Source organism: Podarcis cretensis, assembly GCF_951804945.1.
Source record: "Podarcis cretensis genome assembly, chromosome: 7".
Classification (NCBI taxonomy): domain Eukaryota; kingdom Metazoa; phylum Chordata; class Lepidosauria; order Squamata; family Lacertidae; genus Podarcis; species Podarcis cretensis.
The window spans coordinates 6066244-6084068 of NC_137176.1; the positions used below are offsets into that span (position 1 = coordinate 6066244).

The following is a 17825-nucleotide window of genomic DNA, read 5'->3' on the forward strand; positions in this document are numbered from 1 at the left end:
CTCGGATTCCTCCCCCTCGCTCTCCATCTCCTCTCCTCCCTGTGCCTCTGCTCCTGAACCCCTGACACCAGTATTTCAGGGGGTTGGATTAGATGATCCTTGGGGTCCCTTTCAAAGCTACAATTCTATATAATTCTGTACAGGGCTTTTGTCTTAATGTCAGCTTTCAAGCCTAGTTGTGTGGCAGGGCTGCAGCTGGGATTTCCTTCTGGCAAGAGTGAAATGGACTAGCCTAGCTCCTAGAGGCAGAACACATGGCGGTGGACAAGATGAAGCAATATCCTTCTCTTGCTCAGACCCAGTCCTGCATCTAGTGGCCTATAAGTGACCCATGTCTCACACTGGTGTTTAATCCACCGATTTACCACATGCTGATCCACTTGTGCAAGCCGAGCCTTATGGAAAAGAATACGAGCTGAGCAAGAAAATTTAATCATGAATTTTGACATGATGAAGAGCGTTCTAGTTTCTGTAGCCCAGAGACAAAACTTGTCTCTGGAGAGAATAGAGGATATAGGACCCTCATATCAGGCAGGGAGCGGCCTCTGCTTGTGTGGGTTGAGCTGCTTCCCCACGGAGGGCAGCAGCGCTGATTTCAGAGTGTCAGGGCCTCCCCTTGAAAAGCACTTTCTTTACTTTAATCCTCCCCTGCTATTTGGGATTTTGCCGGCACTGGAATAAGCAGCTTTCCCTAAGGCAGTGAAGAGTTTTGGCTCAATAGGAATTAATTTGCCTAATTACTGTCTTTGGGAAAAGACTGCAAAATGGCCCAGGTGCCAGCAAAAAGAATTTTCTGCAAAGGCTTGCTCACGGGGTTGCTTTGGCCTCTGTGGCTAGAGGTGGTCCATGCTTACCCTGCTGGCTCTGTAGCAAAACCTCCACACCAATTGAATCTGATGGGTAGTGGGTGTTTTGCTGTGAAATCCAGGCTGAAATGAGAACAGCCATGGATGGGTGAAGACCTTTTCTCACAAAGCCAGGATGCTGCCTGCCCAGCCCCACCTGCCTCAGAAGACCAAGTTGCCTGAGGCCACGGGAGCGGCTCTCCTTTTCTGGCTTCAGTCGCCTGCAGTCACTGAAAGGAACCAGGAAGGCACTACTGCTAGGCTGGTCCACAGCTTCTGCTAGGGGCTCTTTCGCTGAACTTCAAGCCTGCTTGCTAAATCTTTTATTTGCCTTTGGTCTTGCACTGCTCTGACACTTCTGGAACGCTTTAGAGGATTACAGTAAATTTGAGTGTATGTAACTTTTATATTCAAAACTTGTGATTTGCCACCCCCTCTCTCATCTGCCCCTCCCTCATGCCCCCCACCCCCTTGCCCCTCATACCTTTGTCCTCCTCCTCTTCTGCTGGCACTGCAGACATACTTCCAGAAGTGCTGTGACAGAAGGAGGAAGAAGATTGGTGACACACAGGTGGAAGGGACAAGTACAAGCCGTTTTATTATGGTCAGTGACCAGCATCAAGACAAAAACACCAATTGCAAAATTTAAAAACTCTGGTTTATGTTTGGGGACTTTTCCTTCTGCTTTTTCATCCCATGCTCTGGGGTGAGCCCACTGACTCACACCACAGGGCAGGACAGAAAAATGCCCGTCTTTTAGTCCCATGTTCTGGTGTGGCCAGAGCATGGGAGCCAAAATGGGACATCCGGAATTGGGATCAGAAACCGTGTGTGTGTGGCTTCTGTCAGCCCAGGACATCCCGCTTAAAATGGGACAGTTGTGTGGTATGTATTTCCATTATATGAATTGGCCTGGGAGTCTGTCTCCGTGATTCCTGCTCGATGTCTGTGCTCCCCTTCAGCTTGTTTGCCTTTTAAGCTTTTCTCCTACTCTGGCCGTCCCACCCATGTGCTGCTGGCTTGGTGTGGTGACACAGTCCATGTCCCCAGGATGGCTGGCAAAGTGATGGGGGTAACATCACAGGCTGTGGGTGGAGTGCTGCCTCATTTCTTTTAGGGCATGCTCCTCCCCATATAGCTTGGCTGTGGTCATGCATGCTCTATGAGACTCCGCGCTTTCTCACTAAAGTGGCTGGGCTCCGTTCCAAGGCAGGTGTGAGGAACTGGAACATAGGCAAAGTGGAGCTGCTCTAGTGATTAATTCAGCCCCTGCTGAAAAGCTGTTCTGGATAACCAACTATGTAGTGCAGGTAGCAGAGGAATTGCCCCGGGCCAGGCATGTCAGGATCAGTAAGGGTTGATCTAGCAGCAGGCTGCAATAGCTTAATCCATGCTTTCCAGATAGCATCCAATTTAGCAAGCTATATTCCTGCCTCCACAGAGTATCTGCTTGCTAGAACCCTCTCTCCCTCTCTTATATATACACCCCACCCCCACCCCGGTCCCCTCCCCTCCCCTCCCCTGGCATAGACTTCCTTGCTTCCATAGGCGGAGGCGGTTAAGAGGTGATTTCAGGCTCCCTCCGGCCTGAATGGAGCCTGAGCAGCCCAGTCCCGGTGAGAAAGCCCCTCTGTGAAATACCCAGAGTGGGTGGCTGACAGCAAAGATGAATGGATTTAATCACACTGCTTACAGGGCACCATCTGAAGTTTCGTGTAAGTTATGATAGCGACAGTTTGCACGAAAATTGTATTTCCAGGCTTCATTGACTGGCTTAATGAGAATCTTTACGTGTCAGATATTAAATTAAGAAATTAAAGAGCTGTTTCAGTGTATATAGACTCCTTCTCTTGCACTGGCCAGCACAGCTCCCTACACATCCATCAGCAGCAAGCCTGCAAAAGGATGGGAGAAGGCTTTGATTTTCTGTCACAGGAGAAGTTAATCTAATGTATGCTGGCACCTAATTCATGTTTTATTAAAAGGCATGAGGAGGAAGCTGCTAGCCTGGTCCTCACCCTCCTGAGAACCTGGGAGGAGAGCTGACGCTGCTGGGTAGACAGGACACAAGGAGAACCAGGGTGGTCTAGTGTGGTCGTCTAGATTCTAGAGTGTCCAGTTAGACCAGGGTTCAAATCCCCACCTGGCCATGGAGCTCACTGACCTTGGGCCTCACAGGGTTGTTGTGGGGATTAAATGGGGAGGGGGAGAACCATGTACTCCACCTTAAGCTCCTTGGACTGAAAGGTGATATATAAATGCAATAAATAAAAATAAATGATGAGGTGCCAGAAAAACTCAGGGCCACTTATCTGCCCCTCCCAATGTCATGAGTATCCTTTGGGTACAGGTGTGCAGAAAAATGAATATATAAGAGGAAGAAGAAAGCTATAGAAAGATCCATACATTTGCCTAGGAGTATTTGGAGCATGACATTCTAGACCTGCATGTTGGACAGATAAAAATTGGCCCATCCTTTACAACGTTGTCAAAGTTCAGGCTGGTGACTTGGGGTGCTTCCAAAAAAGATGATTATTGTGGAACTGGTGCTTCTCGTGCACATTTTGCACCATCCACATGACATCGTCACCAACCCAGATGTCCTCTTACTGTGGAGAAATCTGTTTAAGTAAAAAATAGCCAATTATGCATCCCCAGCGACTGCTGGTGTAGAGCTCATTAATAATAATAATAATAATAATAATAATAATAATTTAATATTTGTACCCCGCCCATCTGGCTGGGTATCCCCAGCCACTCTGGGCGGCTTCCATAAAAACCAAAAATACACTAAAATATCACAGATTAAAAACTTCCCTGAACAGGGCTGCCTTAAGATGTCTTCTGAATGTCAGGTAGTTATTTATCGCTTTGACATCTGATGGGAGGGCGTTCCACAGGGCAGGCGCCACTACCGAGAAGGCCCTCTGCCTGGTTCCCTGTAGCTTTGCTTCTCGCAATGAGGGAACTGCCAGAAGGCCCTCGGCGCTGGACCTCAGCGTCCGGGCAGAACGATGGGGGTGGAGACGCTCCTTCAGGTATACTGGGCCGAGGCCGTTTAGGGCTTTAAAGGTCAACACCAGCACTTTGAATTGTGCTCGGAAACGTACTGGAAGCCAATGTAGGTCTTTCAAGACCGGTGTTATATGGTCTCGGCGGCTGCCCCCAGTCACCAGTCTAGCTGCCGCATTCTGGATTAGTTGTAGTTTCCGAGTCACCTTCAAAGGTAGCCCCACGTAGAGCGCATTGCAGTAGTCCAAGTGGGAGATAACTAGAGCATGCACCACTCTGGCGAGACAGTCCGCGGGCAGATAGGGTCCCAGCCTACGTACCAGATGGAGCTGGTAAACAGCTGCCCTGGATACAGAATTGACCTGAGCCTCCATGGACAGCTGTGGGTCCAAAATGACTCCCAGGCTGCACACCTGGTCCTTCAGGGGCACAGTTACCCTATTCAGGACCAGGGAGTCCTCCACACCAGCCCGCCCCCTGTCCCCCCAAAACAGTACTTCTGTCTTGTTAGGATTCAACCTCAATCCATTAGCCGCCATCTATCCTCCAACCGCCTCCAATTAACACTTCTTCTTCTTCTTGGTGGATGCTTTGTTATGTGTCGTGAGATGTTTTGGTGGGTGGTCTCTATCACCACTCAGGAGGTGGTGCTACAAGGTGTCTGAGCCCACATGTGGCCCAGCATTCCCATGTACAACTCCCAATATGCTTAGGCTCGTTTTGCTGGAGTTTTTAATACATGTTTCGGTAAAGGTAAAGGGACCCCTGACCGTTAGGTCCAGTCACAGACAACTCTGGGGTTGCGGTGCTCATCTCACTCTATAGGCCGAGGGAGCGGGTGTACAGCTTCTGGGTCATGTGGCCAGCATGACTAAGCCACTTCTGGCGATCCAGAGCAGCGCACGGAAACGTCGTTTACCTATTTATCTACTTGCACCAGAGCAGTACCTATTTATCTACTTGCACTTGGACGTGCTTCGAACTGCTAGGTTGGCAGGAGCAGGGACCAAGCAATGGGAGCTCACCCCGTGGCGGGGATTCAAACTGCCGACCTTCCGATCGGCAAGCTCTAGGCTCTATGGTTTAACCCACAGCACCACCCACGCCCCATGTTTACCCTTAACCTAATTCTCACAAGAAGTTCCACACCAGAGGAATAAATAAAGATTGGCTTATTACAAGAAACGGAAGGGACAGATTATGTGAGGGTGCTGCCTTCACACAGCAAAGTTACAATATTAATGGGCAGCAAATCCTTTGGCATGCACACCTTGATCTAAGAGAGTCAAAAGGACCCCTTTCTAGCCCCAAAAGCCTATACAGACGGAGCGTGACATTTGCCACAGACCCATGCTAACAGGTAAAGTGTGAAAGGGAGAAGAAGAGCATATTTGTCCTGCAACAGGCAGACCATAAACTGGATCTCAAGAGGGCTGTGCCTTTTGTGGAAGGATTAGGTTTTCCCCACCAATAACCTGCACCAGAGACACTCAACCATCCCTTGGTCTCTGATCCTGTGAAGCATAGAGTTGGTCCTGGAGATCATTAAGGAGCAAAGAGTGGGTCCCGCTGGAGCTCCGAGAGCCACCCAGCCATTCAATACCTGGAGTTTTTAAACTACTTTGAGCCAGTGTGTTCTAATGGAACAGGGAAAGGGGTCTTTTGGATTATTTTATTTATTTAATATATTTCTATACCGTCCTTCATCTGAGGATCACAGGGCATTTTTCAATACTAGCAATGCCATGATGACTTTATTTCTTTATTTCTTTGTTTATTTCCTACAAATTCATTTCTGTTTGCTATTCTGCTTTGCTTGACCTCTTTGTAATAAAGGGGACATGACCTTAACGAGAAAGGACTGCTTGCTTATCTACATATGGTTTAGACCAGGGGTCAGAAACCTAAGACCCACGGGCCACAAGCAGCCCGTGGGGGTCATTTAACCAGCCCATGGACCCCCCCCCCACCTGCTCGGTTGGCTCCTGTGCACTGCACTAAACCAGCGCAGAGTGGGGACCGCCTTCTGCAATGCTGGCCGGCTTCCCATTGGCTGCAGGAAGCTCCTGCAGCCAATGGGAAGCTGAGCATGCCTCCTCTGCACCAGAAGGAGCACCGGAAATAGTGTTTGCGCATGCATGCGTGCAACGTGCATGCACACACTCCGGCCCACCGCGGCGTCTGCAGGACCGTGAACCGGCCCAAGCCACAAAAATTTTGCCGACCCCTGGTTTAGACTGTATTCCCTCATACAAACCAGATTGGACTGGGAGGTCTTTGGGGAGGCCCTTCTCTCACTCCCTTCTCTCACTCTCTCCACTCTCACCGGCAGGCTGGGTGGGGATGTGGGACAGGGCCTTCTTGGTGGCTGCTCTCAATGATAATCAAACTTTGCTGGTGATACAAGATTGGCACACACCAGACTGGGGCTTACCATTGCAGCGGTCCCTTGCTCCATTGGCTCCTCCCTTGAGCCCAGCCCAGCTCAAAGAATGCAAGCCTACCTATTTCTGTTACGATATGGATGCAATGCAGCTGCAAAGTGCTAGCTTGAAAAGTAAACATGATGGGAATGTTGGGACTGCCTGTGGGAAACAGGTAAAGGTAAAGGTAAAGGTACCCCTGCCCGTACGGGCCAGTCTTGACAGACTCTGGGGTTGTGCGCCCATCTCACTTAAGAGGCCAGGGGCCAGCGCTGTCCGGAGACACTTCCAGGTCACGTGGCCAGCGTGACATCGCTGCTCTGGCGAGCCAGAGCCGCACACAGAAACGCCGTTTACCTTCCCGCTGGTAAGCGGTCCCTATTTATCTACTTGCACCCGGAGGTGCTTTCGAACTGCTAGGTTGGCAGGCGCTGGGACCGAGCAGCGGGAGCGCACCCCGCCGCAGGGATTCGAACCGCCGACCTTTCGATCGGCAAGTCCTAGGCGCTGAGGCTTTAACCCACAGTGCCACCTGCGTCCCAATGTGGGAAACAGAGGGACAGTCAATTCACAGTGCGAAGCACCGGAATTAGCTCAGAGTGTAATATGAGCTCTTCCGTTTGTTCCTGGAAGTGTTTGTCACTTGACTGCTGGAGCTTGAAGGGAGCAGTCACGTTTTTTGTAACGCTGCAAAGACAGAAATAAAGACATGTAAATACGTTTCTGTCTATCTCTTTCCCCTGCCCGGGGGGGGGGGCAGGAAAGAGGGGTGTGTTCTTCTCACGCTGAGAAGGATCGCCTATTGTGACCGAGCCTGGATCTTGCTGGGGAATGCAGCCAGGGAGGTCAACAGGGAATCATGCTGGGTGCCTGGGAGAGTTGCCAGTTTCTCCTGATATGGGCTTGATTTCCGACAATTTCCACCCATTACTGTCTGCTTAAACCACACTGGCATTTCAACAGCCGAGTTCAGAGGAAGTATTGTCTCCAAGATCTCAGCTGATGTGGGAGATTACACTGGAGACTGTGTTGATTTGGACAGACTTTAGAAAACCATTATTTTAATGCAGAGATCTGGCTCTAGATCTCTTCACTGGAATTTGGTATAGGTAAATATCAGTTTTGTGCAAGGCCTCTGTATTAAAAATTGAAAGAATGACCCAAAACCGCAAGCCTTTGTGGACTTTTTGGAGGTGGGGGGGAGTGTTTTAAAAAGTGGTTGTGAACAGGTGTAGAGGTACCTGCATGCGTGCCCTAAACAGGAAACAGGAGCGGAGGGTGGGGGTGGGGGGGTGGGGATAGTAACTGAAGAAAAGACCAGAAACCCATCACAGAAACATTCTGTCAAGGACTGTCCTCTGGTGTGGATGAGAAACAGTGGGATACCTAACACTAAACTACAGTATGGGTGGATAGTTGCATGCCCTTTGTGCACACAATAAAACAAGACCTGAGCAACATAAAGGCCCCATCTGGAAGCACTGTTGCATTTGAGAATCATTGTGTTTATTTGGAAGCAATTTTGTTGTGTCAGATCTTTGGTAGGTTACACTTATGGAGACAAAACAACAGCACTTATAGGTGAGATGGAGGTAGCAGTGGACTTGGAGTAATTCTGAGGTTTGCAACAACTCAAAAATATTTTTAAAACATCCTAAGGTGATGGAACAAAGGCAAAAAAATAAAATAAAATGTTGAGGACTGAGTGTGTTCAGGAAATAGTGACTGACTGTTGGGAGCGGAATGGAAAACTAGGACAAGGTATCATGGAAGAGACATTGTGTTGTAGGCCTCATGTGTATGTTCGTGTGCCATTGAGGCTGCGATTTGAAGTAGAAATCAGCATCAGGAAGTGGGATTTTAAACCTTTCCTCCTTAAAATAGCTTCCCTACCCGTTTTACCCACACCAGAGCCCCATGTGCACTGTGCATCTAAAGCAATATCATACCATTTTAAACAGTTGTGCCTTTCCCCAAAGAATCCTGGGAACTCTGAGCTTGTTCTCCAGAGTGGCTTAATGTAGGGTTACCAGATATCCCCGGTTGTCGGGGACAGCCCCGGATTTGCAAATCTGTTCCCGGACAAATTCCGCCCCCAGAATGTCCCCAGATTTGCAAATCTGTCCCCGGGAAAGGTGGCAGCGGCAGCCTCAGAATCCCGGAGCCAGCCTGGTAGCACAGTTGGCTCTGCCTGGCTTCAGGAGCTGCTTGCTGCTGTGATGCCCGCCATTTTTCCTCGCTGGAAGTCCCCATATGATGTGTCTTGTGTGCAATACATCATATGGGGACTTCTGGCAAGGAAGAATGGTGGGCGCCACAGCAGCAGCTCCTGAAGCCAGCCAGAGCCAACTGCGCTACCAGGCTGGCTCCGGGCTGCTGACTGCCACTGCCGCCACCACTGCCAAAGGGAAACCAGGGACGTCCGGCAGTACAGATCTCCTGCCCCCTTCCCCCTTTGTTTTGACTGATGGGGGGGGGAGGCTCAGGAGTCATGGGCAGGCGGGCATTGCCCAGTTTTAAAAAAACTCTGTGCATTTATGTTTCTCAGGGTGCAAAAGAAGGGTTTTGCACCTTTATACAATATGCATGTGTGCTTGGGCCCAGGGTCTTTTGCCTCATCATCCCCGCTACTGACTCCCTGTTGCTACTCAGCTTTAAAAAAAAAAGTGTCCCTGGATTCATTGAAAAAAATCTGGTAGCCATAGCTTAATGGCCAATTCCTCTTCCAGGGAACTCTGAAAACAGTTGCTCCGTGGGGGGGGGGGAGAGGGCATGCTAAGAACTTTCAGCACTCTTAACAAACTACATTTCTTAGGATGGGAACTCTAGGCCAGGTGGGACCTAGAAAAAGGATATGGGTGTCTGTGTCCTTTTCTTTATGGGGATAAAAACAAGTTGTTGCCGGGGGGGGGGGGGGGAGATGAGAGAATGGCAGGAGGGAAACGGTTAAGAAGGTCCTCTCCCCTCAGCTTTCACCTTCAAAATTCAGCCTCACTGGCTGCATTGCGCAAAAGGTAGAGCAGTTTAAAAAGTATTGCAGAACTTTATTTATTTGTTTGCTGCATTTAAATTAGCTGCCCAATAACATAATTCCCAGGGTGGCTCACAGAGATAAAATACAATATTAAAAAATTCATAAAAAAACAATTGCAGCATAAAATGTTCCGGCAGAGAAAACCCCAAAACCAAATCCACTATAGATCTAAAAATGCACAATATGTCAACCAGTGGGAATAAAACAACACCAGCAGAGGTTTCTATCACAAATCTGCCTGACTGACAGATGATGCGAGCCATAGTGGCCAGCCAGATTAACATAAGAACATAAGGAGAGCCTGTTGGATCAGGCCAATGGCCCTTCTAGTCTCACGGTGGCCAGCCAGAAGGCTGTGGGAAACCAGAGAGCAGGATATGAACCTGTGCAATCCTCTTTTAAAGACATTCAAGTTGGTGGAGTCAGTTCCATATGTGTTGCCTGAAGAAGATTCCTCTGGAAGTTGAGCAGCGGAGTCTGAAAAGAAATTTATTTCCCCTCTGGTCTACACAGAGTGTGGGTTGAAATAAACGACAGACGAATGACAAGTGTCCTATGGGAGGCATCTCCCGAGCATGTCTCGGGGAGTCCCTTTTATTGAATATTACAGCATTGCCACATATGTGCTTGTTGCTGATTGGTTAACACAAATACAATGCAAGGCTTGCATATAGGCATTAATCATCAATAGATTAAAGGTTGGGAAAGGGAACACAGAATTGGACAGGTATGAAAACCTCCTTATTAAACTATTACTAGTGACTGATATAGCATGACTTAAAAGAACATAACTATCGCATTCCGTAGATGTGGTTAACCATGCATTGAGAACAGGTCAGGGTACGATGTTTCATGAACTCAGTGTGAACTAAACATTCTAGGGTGGGTGAGGAAGGAACGCTTCAGCTTAGAGCGGTTTGCCAGAGTCATGTGCAGAAGCAAAACTTCCCATCAACAGAGAGCCTATGTGAGTGCAGGGGAATGCAGATGGGCGACCCTTTGCAGAAAGGGAGCAGTAATAATAATAATAATAATAATAATAATAATAATAATAATAATTTATTATTTGTACCCCGCCCATCTGGCTGGGTCTCCCCAGCCACTCTGGGCGGCTTCCAACAAAGATTGTTGTTGTTGTTTAGTCGTTTAGTCGTGTCCGACTCTTCGTGACCCCATGGACCAGAGAACGCCAGGCACTCCTGTCCTCCACTGCCCCCCGCAGCTCGGTCAGACTCATGCTGGTAACCTCGAAAACACTATCCAACCATCTCGTCCTCTGTCGCCCCCTTCTCCTTGTGCCCTCCATCTTTCCCAACATCAGGGTCTTCTCCAGGGAGTCTTCTCTTCTCATGAGGTGGCCAAAGTACTGGAGCCTCAGCTTCACAATCTGTCCTTCCAGTGAGCACTCAGGGCTGATTTCCTTCAGAATGGAGAGGTTTGATCTTCTTGCAGTCCATGGGACTCTCAAGAGTCTCCTCCAGCACCATAATTCAAAAGCATCAATTCTTCGGCGATCAGCCTTCTTTATGGTCCAGCTCTCACTTCCATACATCACTACTGGGAAAACCATAGCTTTAACTATACGGACCTTTGTTGGCAAGGTGATGTCTCTACTTCTCAAGATGCTGTCTAGGCCTGTCATTGCCCTTCTCCCAAGAAGCAGGCGTCTTTTAATTTCGTGGCTGCTGTCACCATCTGCAGTGATCATGGAGCCCAAGAAAGTAAAATCTCTCACTGCCTCCATTTCTTCCCCTTCTATTTGCCAGGAGGTGATGGGACCAGTAGCCATGATCTTCGTTTTTTTGATGTTGAGCTTCAGACCATATTTTGAACTCTCCTCTTTCACCCTCAATAAAAGGTTCTTTAATTCCTCCTCACTTTCTGCCATCAAGGTTGTGTCATCTGCATATCTGAGGTTGTTGATATTTCTTCCGGCAATCTTAATTCCGGCTAGGGATTAATGTCACACATTAAAAACTTCCCTGAACAGGGCTGCCTTCAGATGCCTTCTAAAAGTCTGGTAGTTGTTTTTCTCTTGGACATCTGGTGGGAGGGCATTCCACAGGGCAGGTGCCACTACTGAGAAGGCCCTCTGTCTGTAGCTTTGCTTCTCACAGGGAGGGAACCGCCAGAAGGCCCTCGGCGCTGGACCTCAGCATCTGGGCAGAACAATGGAGGTGGAGAAGCTTCATCAGGTATAGAAGGATGCAGGATGCTGGAGAAGGGGCCGGCGACACACTCCCTCTCCTGCCTTCTGCACAGGTTTGTCTTATCCCTACGGAAGAAGTATTGGGTTGCTTTTTAGTATGTTTCAGGATAGCACTCTCTTTTTAAATAAAAACATCTCTATGGCCTATGGACTATGCTGTGCTTAAAGCAGGGAACTGTGATTAAATAGGAACAGGTGTGCAAGGGTCTTATCCAGGACTATCAGGTAAGTTTCCTTGGCTTAGCAAGACTTGGACCTAGGCTCCCCACAATGAAACTAGCCAGTCTGCCAGAGTCTTGCTGGATGGCCCAGTCTCGTCAAATGCCTCCTCCCCCCAACCATGTACTGGGAATGATGAACTAGAGCATTTAGTTGTTTTGAAAACAATCAAGATAAATCACTTTTCAAGCAAAAATTGCAGTGTAAGTAATGAGTGAAGCGATAAATTCCTTTTTTTCTTTTAAAAAGAAACCGCTTCAGGTTTGGGTTTTTTTGTCTTTTCTTACAATAAAGCTTTCCCTCCCCACTCCGCTTGTCATGGTCGCCAGGTAAACCTACAATGACTCAAGGCTATTTTACTTCATTCTCTTTGTTCTACTTTTGAACAGAGTATGCTGTGAAATATGCAGGTTTCACCATGAAATAAACAATTGCTTACTATTTAGAAACTGCAGCTTTAACCACGGGAATGTATATTCATAGGCCAATCTAGGGTAGCATGAAATTTATTTTCTTTTTGTTTGTTGTACATCTTCTGCCTGTTAATTAATCCAGGTGTTCTCTGTTTCTTACACGTTGGGAAAAAGTAAATGACGGCTCCTTAATGGCTTTCCTCCCACAACAATTTACCAGGTTATATCTCTATATATTCTGCCTCAATCATCTCCTTTAAAAACCGAAGTGCGCTGGTCCTTTTAAACCATTCCCTACTGATAGGATAACGAAAGCTACCTTTTGGAACATGTGTATTTTGGAATACTCTGTATCTTCCAATTATATCTGCAGGTGGGGCTGGGTCATAGCTAGCCTGCTGAGATGTTGGCGGGGCCGTCTTAAGTAATGCAATTACTTAAGACAATGCAATTCTGGGCTGCATCAATAGGAGTATAGCATCTAGATCAAGGGAAGTAATAGTGCCACTGTATTCTGCTCTGGTCAGACCTCACCTGGAGTACTGCGTCCAGTTCTGGGCACCATAGTTCAAGAAGGACACTGACAAACTGGAACATGTCCAGAGGAGGGCAACCAAAATGGTCAAAGGCCTGGAAACGATGCCTTATGAGGAACAGCTAAGGGAGCTGGGCATGTTTAGCCTGGAGAAGAGGAGGTTAAGGGGTGATATGATAGCCATGTTCAAATATATAAAAGGATGTCACATAGAGGAGGGAGAAAGGTTGTTTTCTGCTGCTCCAGAGAAGCGGACACGGAGCAATGGCTCCAAACTACAAGAAAGAAGATTCCACCTAAACATTAGGAAGAACTTCCTGACAGTAAGAGCTGTTGGACAGTGGAATTTGCTGCCAAGGAGTGTGGTGGAGTCTCCTTCTTTGGAGGTCTTTAAGCAGAGGCTTGACAACCATATGTCAGGAGTGCTCTGATGGTGTTTCCTGCTTGGCAGGGGGTTGGACTCGATGGCCCTTGTGGTCTCTTCCAACTCTTCTATGATTCTATGATTCTAAGTATATCCGGCACCGTGGTGCAAAGATCTCTCCAGCGCCCCCCCCCCCCCGATTTCCCAGAGTTGCAGACCTTTTTATGGCTCTGCCGGCAGTTTTGTAGGACTGGAGGAGGCGGGCAGCAGCTGGAGGGCAGCTCTTCCAGTGTGGAAGAGGCAGAGCCTCCGGGCGCGGCGCTGCTTTAGTGAGGCAGGCAAGGGCGGTGAGCTGATGCCAGGAGGTGCCGCACCCAGCCTACGCCTCTTCCCTGGCGCCCTCCAGAACTTGGCGCCCTGGTGCCCTGCGCCACTTGCCTCTATGGGCACGACGTCCTTGGATGTTGGCCCCCTCTTAAATACTGTTAGTAGGTCCATTGCATGTAGAATCAGCTTGGACAGAACAGGATAGAATTTGGGGGAGGAGTTGCAGCAGTGTAGAAACCCCGTGGGGAGGGGGGTATCCTTGGAGGGATTTAAGCAAAGATTGGAAGGCCATTTGTCCTGAATGCTTGAGCTGAGATTCCTGCACTGCAGGAGGTTGGAATAGATCGGGGATCAGCAAACTTTTTCAGAGGGGGCGGTCCGCCGTCCCTCAGACCTTGTGGTGGTCCAGACTATATATTTTTTTTTTTGGGGGGGGGGAATGAATGAATTCCTATGCCACACAAATAACTCAGAGATGCATTTTAAATAAAAGGACATATACTACTCATGTAAAAACAGGCTAATTCCCAGACCATCCGCAGGCCGGATTTAGAAGGCGATTGGGCCAAATCCGGCCCCCGGGCCTTGGACTAGATGATGCTTGGGAGGACTCCCCTCAGTGAGTGCTTGAGGGCCCTGCTTTTGCCACTTACCATCTGGCCCAGGGCAGGTTTATTCGTTATCTGAGGACTATTCCTGCCTCCGGGTCTGGTCCTGACCGGATGGATACTAGAATCAGCAAGGGATACCCACATGACCTGAAGGTGCTGCTGTGCAATGCCAGGTCAATGATTCATAAGACCACTGCCATCCATGACCTGATCATGGATGGAGGACTTGACCTGGCATGTGTAACAGAGACTTGGTTGGATGAAGCAGATAGGCCTGTCCTTGCCGCTGCTTGTCCACCAGGTTTCTCTTACGCACAGCAACCCAGGTCATGTGGGCGGGGAGGGGGGGTTGCAGTGATTTTTAGAAAGTCATTAGTTTGCACCAGGCGTCCTATTGGGAAGACCCAGTTTTCTGAGTGCATGTTCTGGAAGTTGGGCAATAGGGGCAGTACAGGATTCCTTTTGGTGTACCGACCTCCCCGCTGCACCAAGGATTCCCTGCCCGAGCTGCTTCAGGTCATGGCGGATGTTCTCCTGGAGACACCCAGCTTGGTCGTCCTAGGGGATTGTCCTAGGGGATTTTAACATCCATGCCAACACGACCTTACAAGGGGCGGCTCGGGACTTCGTGGAAAGCATGGCCTCCATGGGGCTGTCCCTGAATAAGTCTGGCCCAACCCATAGCCGCGGACATGCCTTGGACCTGGTGTTTACCTCTATGGATGTTGGTGATCTGACACTAAGTAAAAGTGAAACAAAAGAAGTGCCATGGTCAGATCACTTCCTGGTGCAACTGGACTTCTCTGCGACCCATCCCCTCTGCAGGGAGGTGGGACCAATTCAGATGGTCCGCCCCCACCACTTAATGGATCCAAATGGTTTCCAGAGAGTGGTAGGGGATGCTTTATCCCATGTTGATGGCCTTTCAGCTGATTCCCTGGTGGCCCGCTGGAATGTGGAGTTAACCAGGGCTATTGACTGTTTGGCTCCGAAGCGCCCTCTCCGATTGCATGGAGCCCGGACAGCCCCGTGGTTTTCCACGGATCTGAGGGCAATGAAACAATCGTTGAGACGGCTAGAGCGCCGGTGGCGGATAACTCATTCCGAATCTGACCGGACACAGGTTAGAGCTTAACGTCGAGCCTACCAAGTGGCGATAGCGACGGCGAAGAAGAATTTCTTCACCGCCTCTATTGCATCTGCAGAAAACAGCAGCAGGAGACTTTTTCAGGTGGTTCACAATTTAGCGGAACCACCTGCAACATCGGGGCCCAGTACGGGCCACATGTTCTCCTGCAATGATTTTGCAAAGTTTTTTGCAGATAAAATCGCTCAGATTCAGGAAGAAGTAGACTCCACCGTGGGAGCAGGACCGGGGCGGGAGAGTGCTAGAGTTCTGTCTAGTCAAGTTGAGTGGGATCAATTCCAATCTGTTACCTCCGAGGATGTGGACAGGCTGCTTGGACGAGTGAAACCAACCACCTGTCTCCTGGATCCTTGCCCATCCTGGCTTATAAAAGCTAGCCGGGAAGGACTGGGCGATGGGCTTCGTGGGGTGGTGAATGCTTCCCTCTGCGAGGGAGCCTTCCCAGACCCGCTGAAATAGGCAGTTATTAAACCGCTTCTTAAAAAACCATCTTTAGATGCGGCCACGATGGCCAACTATCGCCCAGTCTCAAATCTTCCATTCTTGGGCAAGGTGATTGAGCGAGCGGTTGCCGAACAACTCCAGGCACGCCTGGAAGAAGCGGACCATTTGGATCCCTTCCAGTCGGGATTCAGGCCTCATCATGGGACTGAAACTGCCTTGGTCGCACTGGTTGATGATCTCCGGCGGGCTAGGGACAAAGGTGAGAGCTGTTTCCTAGTTCTGCTGGATCTCTCAGCGGCGTTTGATACCATCGACCATAACATCCTTCTGGACCGTCCTTCTGGGCACTGTCATACAGTGGTTCCACTCCTTCCTCCTGGGCCGTGTTCAGAAAGTGGTGGTGGGGGATGAGTGTTCAGACCCCTGGGCTCTCACTTGTTGGGTGCCTCAGGGTTCTGTCCTCTCCCCCATGCTTTTCAACATCTACGTGCAGCCGCTGGGAGAGATCATCAGGAGGTTTGGGCTGGGTGTTCATCAGTATGCGGATGATACCCAGCTCTACCTCTCTTTTAAATCAGAACCAGTGAAGGCGGTGAAGGTCCTGTGTGAGTGTCTGGAGGCGGTTGGAGGATGGATGGCGGCTAACAGATTGAGGTTGAATCCTGACAAGACAGAAGTACTGTTTTTGGGGGACAGGAGGCGGGCAGGTGTGGAGGATTCCCTGGTCCTGAATGGCGTAACTGTGCCCCTGAAGGACCAGGTGCGCAGCCTGGGAGTCATTTTGGACTCACAGCTGTCCATGGAAGCACAGGTCAAATCTGTGTCCAGGGCAGCTGTTTACCAGCTCCATCTGGTACATAGGCTGAGACCCTATCTGCCTGCGGACTGTCTCGCCAGAGTGGTGCATGCTCTGGTTATCTCCCGCTTGGACTACTGCAATGCACTCTACGTGGGGCTACCTTTGAAGGTGACTCGGAAACTACAACTAATCCAGAATGCGGCAGCTAGACTGGTGACTGGGAGCGGCCGCCGAGACCATATAACACCGGTCTTGAAAGACCTACATTGGCTCCTAGTATGTTTCCGAGCACAATTCAAAGTGTTGGTGCTGACCTTTAAAGCCCTAAACGGCCTCGGTCCAGTATACCTGAAGGAGCGTCTCCACCCCCATCATTCTGCCCGGACGCTGAGGTCCAGCGCCGAGGGCCTTCTGGCGGTTCCCTCATTGCGAGAAGCAAAGCTACAGGGAACCAGGCAGAGGGCCTTCTCGGTAGTGGCGCCCGCCCTATGGAACGCCCTTCCAGCAGATGTCAAAGTGATAAACAACTATCTGACATTCAGAAGACATCTTAAGGCAGCCCTGTTCAGGGAAGTTTTGTAACGTGTGATATTTTACTGTATTTTTGGTTTTTATGTAAGCCGCCCAGAGTGGCTGGGGAGGCCCAGCCAGATGGGCGGGGTATAAATAATAAATTATTATTATTATTATTATTATTATTATTATTATTATTATTACCTTCCAACTCCACAATTCTATGATTTGAAATACTGAATGTACCAAGTAATCAATAGAAAATGTTTGACATAATCACATCTAAACAGAAACCCTGGTTTTGCTTAACTAGGAATGAGTGTAAATGAGAACATTAAAACTACATTTTCTGCCTTGTTACGACTTGTAAGGAGAAAGGAATCTTAGCCTTAAATGACCTTAGCGCATTTGCATGAATGTGTGAATCTTAGATTAAGACTCTGGGAAGAACAAAGAAGGATGGAACAAAGCCTCCAAGAGGAGCACAGCACCTGTCTCCGGGATTCCTGGCAGCATCACCAGAACAAAAGCAACACCTGTGGGAATGTTAGAACCACAAAAGGCAGTGGCTGCTGGTGAGCTGAGCAGGCATGGACCCCTGGATAAGGAAACTGCACTTCCAATCCCCACAAGTCTAGGGTAGTGGTTCGAGGTTTATGCAAATGTCTTCCTCAACCAACTTTAAAGCTACAGCCTTAAGAATTTTTATTGGACTGACTTAGTGGGGCTGCCTTCCATTCATAAAACTGCGAGACATCTGCAGTGAAAAGGGATGGAGGCTGTCAGGCTCCTTGGGGTCTTTTCCAACATATATGGGAAATGCAAGTTTTCCTCCAATGTGCATGTGTCAAATGTGGAAACAAGTTGTGATGATCCAAAAATTATCCAAGCACAGCTTGGAAGATTAATCCAAATGAGTTTGTAATGCTC

General features: G+C 49.0%; 2 protein-coding genes across 2 annotated transcripts in view; one reads left to right on the forward strand and one right to left on the reverse strand.

Annotated features, from left to right (window-relative positions):
• The window catches only part of LOC307220043 (protein diaphanous homolog 1-like), a 509109-nt gene that overhangs the window by 166624 nt on the left and 324660 nt on the right, over positions 1 to 17825 (forward strand). The window lies entirely within an intron of this gene.
• LOC307220009 (START domain-containing protein 10-like) overlaps positions 1 to 17825 on the reverse strand; it is a 310423-nt gene that overhangs the window by 93787 nt on the left and 198811 nt on the right. The gene's annotated exons all lie outside the window — the stretch shown is intronic.